This window comes from Rana temporaria, chromosome 5 (assembly GCF_905171775.1).
Source record: "Rana temporaria chromosome 5, aRanTem1.1, whole genome shotgun sequence".
In the NCBI taxonomy this organism is placed as follows: Eukaryota; Metazoa; Chordata; class Amphibia; order Anura; family Ranidae; genus Rana; species Rana temporaria.
In genome coordinates this window covers 216,719,463-216,734,904 of record NC_053493.1, presented here as the reverse complement: position 1 = coordinate 216,734,904, position 15,442 = coordinate 216,719,463, and positions in this window count along the sequence as shown.

The window sequence follows — 15,442 nt, the reverse complement described above, 5'->3', positions numbered from 1 at the left end:
GGAGGATTCCTCCATGTGGCCAGTTCAGTTCCATTCTTTGTGTGTTGGTATACATACATTTTTTATGGCAATGTTGGGATTATTGGGGCTAAAATAATATATATATATATATATATATATATATATATATATATATATATATATATATATATATATATATATATATATATATATATATATAAAGCCTGTATGTTGTATATTTTTCATATGAACATGAGGTAAGCCATTTTCTCTCTAAAAGTTGAATTAGAGTTCATGATTGCTCCAGAAGTTTTACAAGCAGACTGTAAGGCCCCTTTCACACGGACTGCTGTTTTGCCGCAGATAAAAGCATGTTTATCTTTTGCTGGAATTCAAGACTCCAGGCACAACGGTCAGCTGCATTTGTACAGTGCGATTAGCTGCGGTTGCATTTAGCCGCGGCACGATATTGAACGGGGATCCAACTTGGATCCCTGCCAATACCAAACACTGTGTCTGGTATGAATCTTGAGGGGGAACTCCACGCCAAATTTCAAATAAAAAATGGGTTCCCCCTCCATGCGCATACCAGGCCTTTGGGTCTGCTGTGGATTTTAAGGGGAACCCCTGTACGTGGAAAAAATGGCGTGGGGGTCCCCCAAGATCCATACCAGACCTGTATCCGAGCACGCAGCCTGACCAGTCAGGAAAGGGGGTGGAGACGAGCGAGCACCCCCCTCCTTAACTGTGCCAGGCCGCATGCCCTCAACATGGGGAGGTAGGTGCTTTGGGGCAGGGGGCGCCCATGTTGATGAGGACAGGGCCTCTTCCCGACAACCCTGGCCATTGGTTGTCGGGATCGGCAGGCGGGGAGCTTATTGGAATCCGGGAGCCCCGTTTAATAAGGAGGCCTCCACCCTAGGTGAATGAGTATGTAAAATATAGAAAAACACACTACACAGGGTTTTTAAAGTAATTTATTAGTCAGCTCCAGGGACGTTCTGCCGGGGCACCCACTTTCTTCTTTTAAGCTCTTTTACGAGCGAGGGCCCCGGGCTTCTTTGGCATCTTCTGCGGGGGGGGGGGGGGGGCCCGGGCCGGTCTTTACCGCCGTCAGGTTCTCAAGCAGAAGGGGGATTCTGAAAATGGAGGCTAAAGAGATCTCTCTGTCTCTTGCTATCTCTCGTACAGGAAGGATGCTATGAGGATTCTGGAATGCGAGAAGATCTTGAAAGGTCGGGGAGATGTAGGAGGTTGAAAGAAGTTCGTTGGGGCTCATCGCCTAACTTGAAGCTTCTCAAAATGACAGAATTCTGGTAGTCCTGGTAAAGTATTAATCTTTTCATGTATACCTTTTTGGTAATTGAATTGTTTTTGCATATACATTACTAAAACCATTTAAATATATATGGCAAAGCAAATTGGAGTTGTATTATTTTTAACTGCAGTATGAAATATTTATATTCCAAATATTGAGAGACATACACAGTATTTAATCAAATTAACAAGCTGTGCACAATATAACCTTTTGTTTGTGCATTTTAAAGTGTAAAGTTAAAAGGTCTGTTTGTTTTTAGAAATATCACACCGCGCTAAGGTAAACACAATTGTTTACATAAGTCCGTGGAGTCACGGAAGCTATTCACTAAACCCAAGTCTAAAATGTACAAGTATCATTCAAGATTGAAATGTGGTATTTTGTTATAAGATTTTGTGTATAAATGTGAATATTATCTATATAATCATTTCTCTATGATATTTAGAAGTATGTTCCACTTATTTGCATTATCAGGAAATATACCTGATATTAATTTGCACTGTATTTTTAGTTAACCACTTGACGACCTTCGCACGAGGATATACATCGACAGAATGGCACGGGCAGGCAGATGTGCATACCTGTACGTCCCTGCCTCCCAGCGAGCAGAGGGCCTGATTGGGATCCACTGCGGTGCCTGAAGCGGTCGGAATTGTTCCAGGAGCGATCTGTGCTGAGGGGGAGGCCACCGATTCATGGCCACCCCCTCACGATCGCTCCTGATGAATTCGAAGATTCTTCTGCTTCTGTAACTGTAAACAGAAGCAGAGGAAGTGATGTCACTCTCCTCGTGTCAGTATTTTTGGCCGTGGAGAGGAGACATCAAAACCAACAGACCACTGACACCAGTACATGTAGGCACACAAATCACCCCCAGTCACCCCCCGGTCACCCCCTGCACCCCCAGTCACAGTGTCACCAATTGCTGTGTTAATTTTTTTTACTGATCACTGCATTTGGTGTCATTTGTGACTGTAAAAAGTGTTAGGGCAGTTAGTGGTAGGCCCCTTTAGGTCTAGGGTACCCCCCTAACCCCCCCTAAAAAAGGCTTAACCCCTTGATTCCTCCCAGTTAACCCTTTCACCCCCCCCGTCGCCAGTGTCACTAAGCAATCTTTTTTATGATTGCCGTATTAGTGTCGCTGTGACGCTAGTTCGCCTGTTAGCTATTTAGGTTCATCGTCACGTTTTTATAGTGCCAGGTACCCCAATATACTACCTAATAAAGGTTTTAACCCCCTGATTTCCCCCTGTCACCAGTAATCACAGTATAAGTGTCACTGGTGATGCTAATTATCCAGTTAGCTATTTAGGTTCACTGTCAGGTTTTTATAGCGTCATGTACCCCCATATATTACCTAATAAAGGTTTATCCCCCTGATTGCCCCCTAGTTAACCCTTTCACCCTCTGTCACCAGTGACCACTGTATAAGTGTTACAGGTGACGCTGGTTAGTTTGCTTTTTATAGCATCAGAGCACCCGCCGTTTATTACCCAATAAAGGTTTAACCCCCTGATCGCCCGGCAGGTGATATCAGATAGGTTTCAGGGTCAGTTTGGGTTTGCGTCGCCCCAGGCAGCGGCAGATTAGTGCCAGTAGCGCTAACACCCACACACATAGCATACACCTCCCTTAGTGGTATAGTATCTTAACAGATCAATATCTGATCTGATCTGATCAGATCTATACTAGCGTCCCCAGCAGTTTAAGGTTCCTAAAAACTCAGTGTTAGCAGGATCAGCCCAGATACCTGCTAGCACCTGTGTTTTGCCCCTCCACCCAGCCCACCCAAGTGCAGTATCGATCGATCACTGTCACTTACAAAACACTCAGGCCTGATGCCTGCGATCTCTAATAGTTTTTTTTGGTAGAGTTTGATACAGTTGCTGACAGCCTAGGTTTTTTTTTTCCTGTGAATATTACTACTGTACTAGTAAATTTAGAGCCCAAAATGGCAAATTGAAGGTACAGTAGTGAAGAGGCCTACACGTTTCTGAGCATGACAGATAGTGAAGAGGAAGTAACTCATCTGTCAGATTCAGGCTCAGAATACTATCTTGTAGACGACAGCGGCTCCATGACAGATAGCACTGACGACAGAGTTGTGGTCCCTGCCAAGGTCAGGTGTATCCGACCCCATTCTTCTTCTGCTGTTGTTGAGGTGCAAGATCCGCAGGGATCTCGTATGGAGCAGAGAATACTAGTGCCGCTCATCCTTATGGTGAACTGGGAAGCACCAGCGGCCTAGTACAACCTGGTCATACATCCAGCACTGCAGTAACACTTGGTGACGTGGAGAGTACCATAAGTGCAGTTCAAGCTGGTGAGGTGGCAAGCACAAGCAGTGTCCCGCTGCCACCAAGAAGACAAAGACAGGCCCGCCGTGCCCATAGTGTCCTTCTTGCAGAATTCACCAATCCTAATTGGGAGCCCACCACTTCTGCAGCCCCCGTACTTACCCCATTCACTGGCCCCCCCGGAATTCAGGTGGAAACAGTTGATTTTCCGTCACTTGATTTTTAAATCGCTGTTTTTCACGGAAGATCGCTATAGCTCTATTGTGGACCAAAGTAATGCATGCTGGTCAATTCATCGCCGCTAATCCCCAGTCCTCCCTTGCCAGGGAATTGAAACCAATTAAAGTTTCCAAATGTAAGACCTTTCTGGGCCTATCCCTCAAGATGGCCATAGTTAAAATGAGTAAGTCGTGGTCATATTGGTCCATTGACCGAGTTTACCATATGCCCCTCTTCTCTGCCTCCATGACCAGGGCACGATACGAGCAGATCTTGCGGTTCATGCACTTTAATGACAATGAACTCTGTCATCCTCGTGGAGACCCTGGATATGATCGGCTCTACAAAATTTGGCCCCTCGTAAACCTCTTCAATGAATGTTTTGCAGCCTTGTTTACTCCCCATCAAGTTGTCTGCGTTGATGAGTCCCTGATTACATTTTCTGTCTGCTTGTCTTTTAAACAGTATCTTCCCAGCAAGCATGCCAGATATTGGGTCAAGATGTATAAGCTCTGTGACAGGGCAACAGGCTATACATGTAGTTTTATGGTTTATGAGGGAAGAGATAGTCACGTAGAGACGGAGAACTTCCCAGATTACATAGGGTGGCAAGATTGTGTGGGACTTGGTGTCACCCTTATTTGGAAAGGGGTAACATTTGTATGTGGACAATTATTACATGAGCGTGCCACATTTTAGTCACTTGTTTAATCATCAAATTTGCACATGTGGCAATGTGCGACCTTATCGCCGGGGCTTACCCCAGAGGCTTGTATATTCCTGTTTTAGGCTGGAGGAGAGAGCCTGCTTCAAAAGTAATAATTTACTTGCTGTGAAGTGAAGGGATAATAAGAATGTTTTCGTTCTGTCCTCCCTTTACGCAGACACAAAGGTCCAAATTCCTACGGTGACTGATGCTGTGGAGAAACCCCTCTGTGTCCATGAATATAACCAAAATGTTGGAGGGGTGGACCTCAACGACCAGTTGTTGGTACCGTACCTTGTTTCCCCTTAAGGCCAGACGCTGGTACAAAAAAAGTGTCTATATACTTTTTTCAATTGGCTTTGCTGAATGCTCATGTGCTGTACAGAGCTTTAGGATGGACTGGATCCTTCCTTAAATTCCAGGAAGAGATCGTCAGAGACCTTCTGTTTCCAGGCAGTGCTTCACCTCACCATCCCCAACCAAATGTAGTAAGACAGCTGCATGAGAGGCATTTTCCGTATGTCCTCCCTAGTACCCCTACCCAACAAGCCTGCCAAAGAAAATGTTGTGTCTGTAGAAAGCGTGGATATAAGGCGTGACACCTGCTATTACTGTCCCTCCTGTCCTGAGAATCCTGGTCTTTGCATTGGTGAATGTTTTGAATGCTACCACACACTAGTACAGTTTTAGCATAGGGTACAGCATTTTACAGAATAGGACACACTAGGACACACTTTCACAGGGTCTCCCAAGATACCATCGCATTTTGAGAGAACCAAACCTGGAACCGAACCGTTACAGTTACAAAAAAGTGAAAAAAAAAAAAAGAAAACACAAAAAAATAGTTGTCGTTTTATTGTTCTCTCTCTCTCTATTCTCTCTCTATTGTTCTGCTCTTTTTACTGTATTCTATTCTGCAATGTTGTATTGTTATTATGTTTTATCATTTTTATCATCTTTTCAGGTATTGTCATGAAGATCCTGCCAGAAACAGGCGCCTCATATTCTGCGGTTCTTGATTGCGGCTGCAACCGCGCATGCGTGCACCTCTGTTGGCGCCCGTCCCTGCTGTCTGCTCTACAGCGTTTGTGTACCTGAAACCTGATCTGTGACTTAACCTGTGAAAGACCCCAGCTTACCTGTGACTATTCCAGCCACCCGCCTGCACCTGATCCTTGGCCTGTTCTGACTATTCTTCTGTCTGCACCTCTGTACCTCGCCGACCACCTGATAACCGACCCCGCCTGTCTGACCATTCTGTCTGCTCCAGTCTGCTGAATGGTTCCTGTCACTGACGTCCTGAGACCACGCCCTCAGACGAAGTCCAGAAGTGATGAAACGCGTCAGAGTCGTGGTCTCGACGTTGTACCGGAAGTGACGTTTGCGCTCCACAGACCGTTGAGGTACCCGGAAGTGATAACACAGAGCTGATTTGTATCTCACAGACGGCTTACGTATATATTGTAAGGTGGGCTGCATTTTGGGTATTAAAGTTTTAAACAATATCACACTATGTGGATCATTTAATCTCATTTGCATGAGCCCATTGTATCTTTATTATATGTGTCCTGTATGGTGGTGAATTGTGGTTGAAAAGAGAAGGAAGATCTAGCTTGGACTTAAGGCCCTATACGCTTATCCTTGTGGTAAGTGCATCCCCGAGAGGGGCTTCCTGTGGTCACGAGGTGCTTCATGGATCATGGGTTAACGGTGGATTTTGAAGATTTCTCATTGTTTGCACTTATTATGAACTGCACTTTTTGCACCTCGTATTGCTTTCCTTTATGAGTTTCATCACATAAAGAAGCTTGTTTATTTAAGTTTGAACAAGTGCGCCGCTACAATATTTATTGGACATTGGTTGTTTCATATTTATTGTTTTCACAAATCTTAAATACATATCAGATATTTTGTATCAAATAGATAGGTAGTCACAAGACTTGTATTTAAGACAGTTCAAACCCCCCCAAATTACCCCATTTTGGAAAGTAAATGCCCAAAGCTATTTGCTGAGAAGCATGCCGAGTCCATGGAATATTTTACATTTTGACACAAGTTGTGGGAACAAGACATTTTTTTTGCATAAAGTTGTCACTAAATTATATATTGCTTAAACATGCTTTTCCTGAGTAAGGGGATACCACATGTGTGAGACTTTTGAGGAGCCTAAGAGCCGGTTCACACTGGGGCGACTTGCGATCCGACTTCATGTCGCCTCAAGTCGTCCCAAGTCGCGCTGTAGAGAAAAACAATGTAAGTGAATGGGAGCGGTGTTAATACACACGACTCAAGGCGATCCGACTTCAGAAAAGGTTCCTGTACTACTTCAATCCGACTTGTAGACGATTTGTACCCATTGATTTCAATGGAAGTCGCCTCAGAAGTCGGATCACTGTCTTAACTGAAGCGACTTTCCAGGAAGATAACATACATTTCTCAGGCAAACCCCTCCTGCCCCCTCCCTCCCCCTCCCTCTCCCAGAGCTGATTGTTGTTTTATTGGCCACTGGAAAGTCTCCTGTCCTGGAGATGACTTCAAGTTGTGTTGTAAATCGCCCCAGATCGCCCTGTGGTTCATGTTCAAGTCGTGTCGGAGTCACCTCTGAAAGTCGCGCTGGAAGTCTTGTCGCCCTAGTGTGAACCGAGTCTAACTGTGTACAGGACTCTAAAAAAACAATCATTGCCTTCAGCAGAATGTATTTTGGGGTGTAATTCCACATATAACCATGGCATGTGTGAGCAATATATCATTTAGTGACAACTTTTTGTAAACAGAAAAAAAAATGTGGTCATTATTCAATCAGTTGGGATAAAAAATAATAATATTCAATGGGCTCAACATGCCTCTCAGCAATTTCCTTGGGGTGTCTACTTTCCAAAGTGGGGTCATTTGGGGGGGGGGGGTTGTACTGCCCTGCCATTTTAGCACCTCAAGAAATGAGATAGGCAGTCATAAACTAAAAGCTGTGTAAATTCCAGAAAATGTACCCTAGGTTGTAGACACTATGGGCTAGATTCAGATAGAATTGCCTATCTTTAGGCAGGCGTAGCGTATCTCAGATACACTACTCCGCCGTAACTCAGTGAGGCAGGTACCGTATTCACAACGAACTTGTGTCCTAAGTTACGGCAGCGTAGTGTAAATGGGCCGGCGTAAGCCCGCCTAATTCAAATTGTCCAGGCAGTGGGCGTGTTGTATCATAATGAGCCTTGACCCCACATAATTGACTCTCCTAATGAACGGCACATGCACCGTCCATTAACGTATCCCAGTGCGCATGCTCGAAATCACGTTGCAAATAGTCAATGCTTTTGACGTGAACGTAACTTACGCACAGTCCTATTCGTGTACGACTTACGCAAATGACGTAAATGACAGAAAATTCGACGCTGTCCCGATGTCCATACTTAACATTGGCTACGCCTCATATAGCAGGGGTAACTTTATGCCAAAAAAAGCCTTATGTAAACGACGTAAATCAATGCGCCGGGCAGATGTACGTTTCTGAATCGGCGTATCTAGCTCATTTGCATATTCTACACGTAAATCTACGGGAAGCGCCCCTAGCGGCCAGCGTAAATATGCACCCTAAGATACGACGGCGTAGGAGACTTACGCCGCTCGTATCTAGGCCAAATCTATGCGTAACTGATTCTATGAATCAGGAGCATAGATATGACCGCGCTCATTCGGACATACGACGGCGTATCTGAAGATACGCCGTCGTATGTCCTTTATGAATCTAGCCCTATGACTTTTGTGCAAACTAATAAATATACGCGTATTGACATTTTTTTACCAAAAACATGTGGCTGAATACATTTTGGCCTAAATGTATGACTAAAATTTTATTTATTAGATTTTTCTTATAACAAAAAGTAGAAAATATAATTTTTTTCAAAATGTTTGGTCTTTTTCCGTTTATATCGCAAAAAATTTAATCGCAGAAACAATCAAATACCATCAAAAGAAAGATCTAAATGTGGGGAAAAAAATAACGCAAATTTTGTATGGGTACAACATTGCATGACCGCGCAATTACCAGTTAAAGCAGCGCAGTGCCAAATTGTAAAAAGTCCTCTGGTCTTTAGGCTGCCAAATGATCCAGGGTTAAGTGCTTAATAAATATATATTTTTAAGCATATCATTTGTGTCACTTGTCTTCAAAATAGCACAGATAAACAAACTTAATTTTCTGGTTGGTATTTATGGAAAAGGGTAAATCACCCAAAACCAAGATTTGCATAATTTCATAAATACAATACTGTTTTATTATTTCAGTATAAACATTCTGGCCCGGATTCAGATACGAGATACGACCGCGTATCTCCAGATACGCCGTCGTATCTTTGAGTGCGGGCCGTCGTATCTATGCGCCTAATTCAGAGAATCAGTTACGCATAGATTTCCCTAAGATCCGACCGGCGTAAGTGTCTTACACCGTCGTATCTTAGGCTGCATATTTACGCTGGCCGCTAGGTGGCGCTTTCCGTATAGTTACGCGATGAATATGATAATTAGGTATTTACGCCGATTCAGAAACGTATGTCCGGCCGGCGCATTTTTTTACGTCATTTACGTTAGGCTTTTTTCGGTGTAAAGTTACCCCTGCAATATGAGGCGTAGCTAATGTTAAGTATGGACGTCGTTCCCGCGTCAAGTTTTGAAAATTTTACGTCGTTTGCGTAAGTCGTTTGCGAATAGGGCTGTACGTAAGTTACGCTCACGTCTAAAGCAATGACGACTTGCGGCGTAATTTCGAGCATGCACACTGGGATTTTTTCACGAACGGCGCATGCGCCGTTTGAAAAATACGTCAAATACGCGGGGTCACCATTGATTTAAATAAAACATGCCCACATCATCCCCATTTGAATTACGCGGGCTTACGCTGCACAACATACGTTACGCCGCCGTAACTAAGGGCGCAAGTCCTTTCTGCATACGGAACTTGCGCCCTAAGTTACGGCGGCGTACCGTATCTAACATACATTACGCCGCGCCGGCAGATACTGCAATGTATCTGAATCCGGCCCTCTGACAGCAATAACTTGCATATAAGCCTTTACAATTAGCACTTTAGATTTTTCATGTTTGTGTTCCATAGACTTTAATAGGGTTTACATGTTCGCACACATTTTTTGCCTGTTCACATGTTCTGGTGCGAACCAAACTGGGGGTGTTCGGCCCATCCCTTATCTTGAGCATCTAGGCATAACTCTCCTTATCAAAATGGTGGTAAATCATCACATTATATTGACCATTGCCACTTCAGCCTATAAAAGACAAGAGTCAGTTAAGCTGCTCTTGGACAGAACACACATGTTTGTTGCTTGTAAGCACACTTGGGAAAGATGAATTTGGCTCTATGAACCCCTTTTCTTCCCTGCTATCATGTTGGTTTGTCCATAGATTACCAGCTTTCTCAGAAAGGTGATGGTACTGTACATCTCTAATACAGAATAGATGAAGCATATTCCCCTTAAGATGACCATATTTTGGGACCTCTAGCATGGATATTTAACCTGTGGCCCTCCAGCTGTTGCAGAAGTACAAGTCCCATGAAGCATTGCAAGGCTGACAGCTACAAGCATGACTCCCAAAGGCTGAGGCATGATGGGACTTGTAGTTCACAGCTGAAGGGCTACCGGTTGAACACTTATGCTCTGGAGTGATTACGGTTATGCCTGGAAGTTATTGGTACATCTTTAATATGGGAATTATGAAGTATATTATCCTTAAGTATTTTGGGACCTCAAAAATAAAAACGGTAATGTTTGGACGTTTGCAACACATGGAAGTCTGGAATTTTATGCCTTTTCACTTTCTGTGTTAAACTCTAAAACACATATTCCACTGTCTGTCAAGTTCAAGTTCAAGGTCTATCACATTGGATGGAGAGCATTTATGAACAGAAATTTTCAAAACTTGCCAAAGCTTAGATTTAGGACTGGACTGGGCCATTCTAACAGATGAATATGCTTTGATCAAAACCATTTTTTTAGATCTGGCTGTATGTTTAGAGTCATTGTCCTGCAGGTTTAGCAGGTTTTCTTCTAAGATTTGGCTCCATCCATCTTCCCATCAACTCGGACCAGCTTTACTGTGATCGGAGATACAGTGTGTCCGAATGAAACCCCTACCCAGCCGTTATTTTGCTATAGGTCAGGCGGGAAGGTGTTAATTGTTTATTTACTGGTAGGGATGAGCTTCGAGTTCGAGTCGAACTCATGTTCGACTCGAACATTGCCTGTTCGCCTGTTAGGGGTGTTCGCGGCAAATTCGAAAAGCCGCGGAACACCCTGTTAAAGTCTATGGGAGAAATCTAAAGTGTTAATTTTAAAGGCTAATATGCAAGTTATTGTCCTAAAAAGTGTTTGGGGACCTGGGTCCTGTCCCAGGGGACATGTATCAATGCAATTTTTTTTTTTAAAACGGCTGTTTTTTCAGGAGCAGTGAATTTAATAATGCTAAAAGTGAAACAATAAAAGTGTAATATTACTTTAAATTTTGTACCTAGGGGGGATGTAAAGTCAGCATGTGAAATAGCGCATGTTTCCCGTACTTAGAACTGTCCCTGCACAAAGTGTCATTTCTGAAAGAAAAAAAGGCATTTAAAACCGGCTTTGCGGCTCTAATGAATTGTCGGCTCTGGTAATTCAATGATGACTCATTCATAAAAAAAATAAAAAAAAGTGTGTGGTCCCCCCAAATTCCATTACAGGCCCTTCAGGTCTGATATGGACATTAAGGGGAACCCCCCGTCAATTTTTAAAAAAAAAATGACGTGGGGTTCCCCCCAAATATCCATACCAGACCCTTCAGGTCTGGTGTGGATTTTAAGGGGAAGTCCACCCCAAATGTAAAAAAAAAATGGCGTAGAGTTCCCCCAAAAATCCACACCAGACCCTTATCCGAGCACGTTAACCTGCAAAAAAGAGGGGGGACAGAGTGTGGCCCCCCCTCTCCTGAACCGCACCAGGCCACATGCCCTCAACATGGGGAGGATGTCCCCATGTTGATGGGGACAAGGGCCTCATCCCCACAACCCTTGCCCGGTGGTTGTGGGGGTCTGCGGGCGGGGGGCTTATCAGAATCTGGAAGACCCCTTTAACAAAGGGGACCCCCAGATCCTGCCCCCCCCCTATGTGAATTGGTAATGGGGTACACTGTACCTCTACCATTTCACAAAGGAAGTGTAAATAGTTTAAAAAAAACACACAGACACCGTAGAAAAAATTCCTTTATTAATAAAAAAAAAATCCAGCAGTGATAATCCACTCGTTCCCGGCTCCCACGTTGTCTTCTATCCAGCGACAGATGATCTCTCTAGCGACGGGTGATCAGCGGTCCGGTCCAGCGATGAGAAGATCCATCTGTTCAGAGTGCAGCAGGCGAGCTCCTCTCTCCGCTGGACACAGCCCAGCGGAATGACGCGCTGTAGCTTTGACATTACTTATATAGGGGAAGTGGCCACCCGTCACGTGACCCCGCCCCCTCTGACGCACCCTCGTACGTCACTGGGAAAGACCGGTCTTTCCCAGTGATGTACGGGCTTTCCCAGTGACGTACAAGGGTGTGTCAGAGGGGGCGGGGTCACGTGACGGGTGGCCGCTTCCCCTATATAAGTAATGTCAAAGCTCCAGCGCGTCATTCCGCTGGGCTGTGTCCAGCGGAGAGAGGAGCTCGCCTGCTGCGCTCTGGACGGAGGGATCTTCTCATCGTTGGACCGGACCGATGATCACCTGTCGCTGGAGAGATCATCCGTCGCTGGATAGAAGACAACGTGGGAGCTGGGAACGAGTGGATTATCACTGGATTTTTTATTTTTTTTAATTAATAAAGGAATTTTTTCTACTGTGTTTTTTTATCTATTTACACTTCCTTCGTGAAATGGTAGAGGTACAGTGTACCCCATTACCAATTCACATGGGGGGGCAGGACCTGGGGGTCCCCTTTGTTAAAGGGGTCTTCCAGATTCTGATAAGCCCCCCGCCCGCAGACCCCCACAACCACCGGGCAAGGGTTGTGGGGATGAGGCCCTTGTCCCCATCAACATGGGGACATCCTCCCCATGTTGAGGGCATGTGGCCTGGTGTGGTTCAGAAGAGGGGGGGGGCGCAGGGACAGTTCTATGTACGGGAAACATGCACTTTTTCACATGCTGACTTTACACCCCCCCCCAGGTACGAAATTTAAAGTAATATTACACTTTTATTGTTTCACTTTTAGCATTATTAAATTCACTGCTCCTGAAAAAAACGGCCGTTTTAAAAAAAAAAATTGCATGGATAGATACATGTTTCCTGGGACAGGACCCAGGTCCCCAAACACTTTTTAGGACAATAACTTGCATATTAGCCTTTAAAATTAACACTTTAGATTTCAAATGTTCGAGTCCCATAGACTTTAACGGGGTTCTAAAGTTCACACGAACATTTGGTGTGTTCGCAAGTTCTGATGCGAACCGAACAGGGGGGTGTTCGGCTCATCCTTAGTCACTGGGTAAATTATGGCAATCCAATAAAAAGTTTCAATACTGGCATTAACAAAACTTATTGAACACTCTGTAGCTTTCCCAGGATAATTTATTCACTCTTAATTTACAAAGGAAAGTAAATGAAGTTCAAAAAATCCTTATCTTTCTTACTTTGGAGTTCAACCACTTAGAAAAGTGAGTCCAATTTAATATTCTTCTTTCAAGCACTGCACTAACGTGCCTCAGACAAAATGGCGTTGAATTCAGTGATAGTTTTCGTTATCTTCAATTTTTTACTTAAACGCTTTCTTGATTCATGTTCCAATTTACATCTAATTCACTAATAGAATCATTTGTCCTCCTGCAGCTCTATATAAATGTTATTTTACAGTATACACTTCATTATTTCTTAAAATATCAAGCTAGGTATCGCTAAATTACTGCTTTTCTTATAAAGGAGACTCATTATCTATTTGCTTTAGACACGCTGAGCAGATCTCAGTAGGAAAGTCACAGACACTCTATTAACAACTGTACCCTATACGTTTTTATAATATCCAACTGCCAGCACTGTATTGATGTAATAAAATACAGATGTGCTAATAGGGATACAAGTTAAGAATTTGGTGCTTTGTAGACTTGAGCAATACTATGCTTTCCTGTATTTGTATCTCAGCTGCATGCAAAGGTACATTTACATAACCTCCCTGGCGGTATGATTCTTTCAGAAAAACGGTGCTGAAAGCGGTACCATTATTTGCAAGGAAATTTGGTGATTTGTACTGTAGGCCTGTAATTTTTAGGAATAACTCACTTAAATCTGACCAAACAAGAGTCTTGTAGGCATCCCGGGTATGAATTTTTTTTAAAAACAAAATTATAAATTATAATATAATAAATAATTATAAATAATTATAACAAATAATAATATAATTATAATAAAAATTATTCAATAATGTAATCAACTCAAAATCACTGAAATTTGCTCAGTTGCAGGATTGTCGCTGTCATTATTTTTATTTTTTGATGACGAATTTCCCCACAAATCGCTATCGCACAATTCTGCAAGTGATTATAATTTATTATCGCTGTTTTCTAGCTGCTCTAAAACCATTTTTGACATAAAAAGACACTTTTGGTTGCTATGGACAATCTACAGTTTGCAGGCAGAAAGAACAGTTTTTATTATATAAAAGTACATGTAGGGCACTGGGCAGACCACTAGGGACAAGGGGTGTGTGTATTTTTTACATACAGTACTGTAATCTATAAGATTACAGTATACTGTATGTAAGGTGTTTGCTTACATTTTTGAATTTGGCGGCGTTCTCCGCTCCCGTGCGTCGTAACATCGCAGGGAACGGAGATCGGCGGCACAGGAGGACGCTGTGTGAATCGAGCGAGGTCCCGCTCGCTCACACAGCGCGGTGGCATCGCTGGATCCAGGGACAAGGTAAGTAAACACTGCCTGTGGATCCAGCGAGTAATTTATGGTAAAGGGATACAGTCCCTTGAAAAAGTATTCATACCCTTTTGAATTTTCTACACTTTGTGATGTTACAACCAAAAATGTTAATGTATTTTATTGGGATTTTTTGTGACAGACCTACACAAATTGGCATGCATTTGTATTTAGCCCCCTTTTCTCTGATACCCCAAACTAAAATCGAGTGGAACCAATTGCCTTCAGTCACGTAAATAGTAAATAGAGCCCACCTGTGTTTTAATCTCAGTATAAATACAGCTGTACTGTGAAGCCCTCAGAGGTTTGTTCAAGAACCTTAGAGAACAAACAGCATTGTAAGACCAAGAAACACACCAGACAGGTCAGGGATAATAAAATTGTGGAGAAGTTTAAAGCAGGGTTAGATTATAAAAAAATATCCCAAGCTTTGAACATCTCACAGAGCACTGTTCAATCCATCATTCAAGAATGGAAAGAGAATGGTACAACTGCAAACCTACCAAGACATGGCCGTCCACCTAAGCTGACAGGCCAGGCAAGGAGAGCATTCATCAGAGAAGCAGCCAAGAAACCCATGGTAACTCTGGAGGAGCTGCAGAGATCTACAGCTCAGATGGGAGAAACTTTCTACGTAGTAGTCATGCACTCCACAAATCTGACCTTTATGGAAGACTTTCAAGAAGAAAGCCATTGTTGTAAGAAAGCCATAAGTACCATTTGCAGTTTGGGAGAAACCATGTGGGGGACACAGCAAACATATGGAAGAAGGTGCTCTGGTCCGATGAGACAAAATTTAACCTTTTGGCCTAAAAGCAAAATGCTATGTGTGGCGTAAAACAAACACTGCGCATTACCCTGAACTCACCATCCCCACCGTGAAACATGGTGGTGGCAGCATCATGTTGTGGGGATGCTTTTCTTCATCAGGGACAGGAAAGCTGGTTAGAGTTGATGGGAAGATGGATGGAGATAAATACAGGGTAATCTTAGAAGAAAA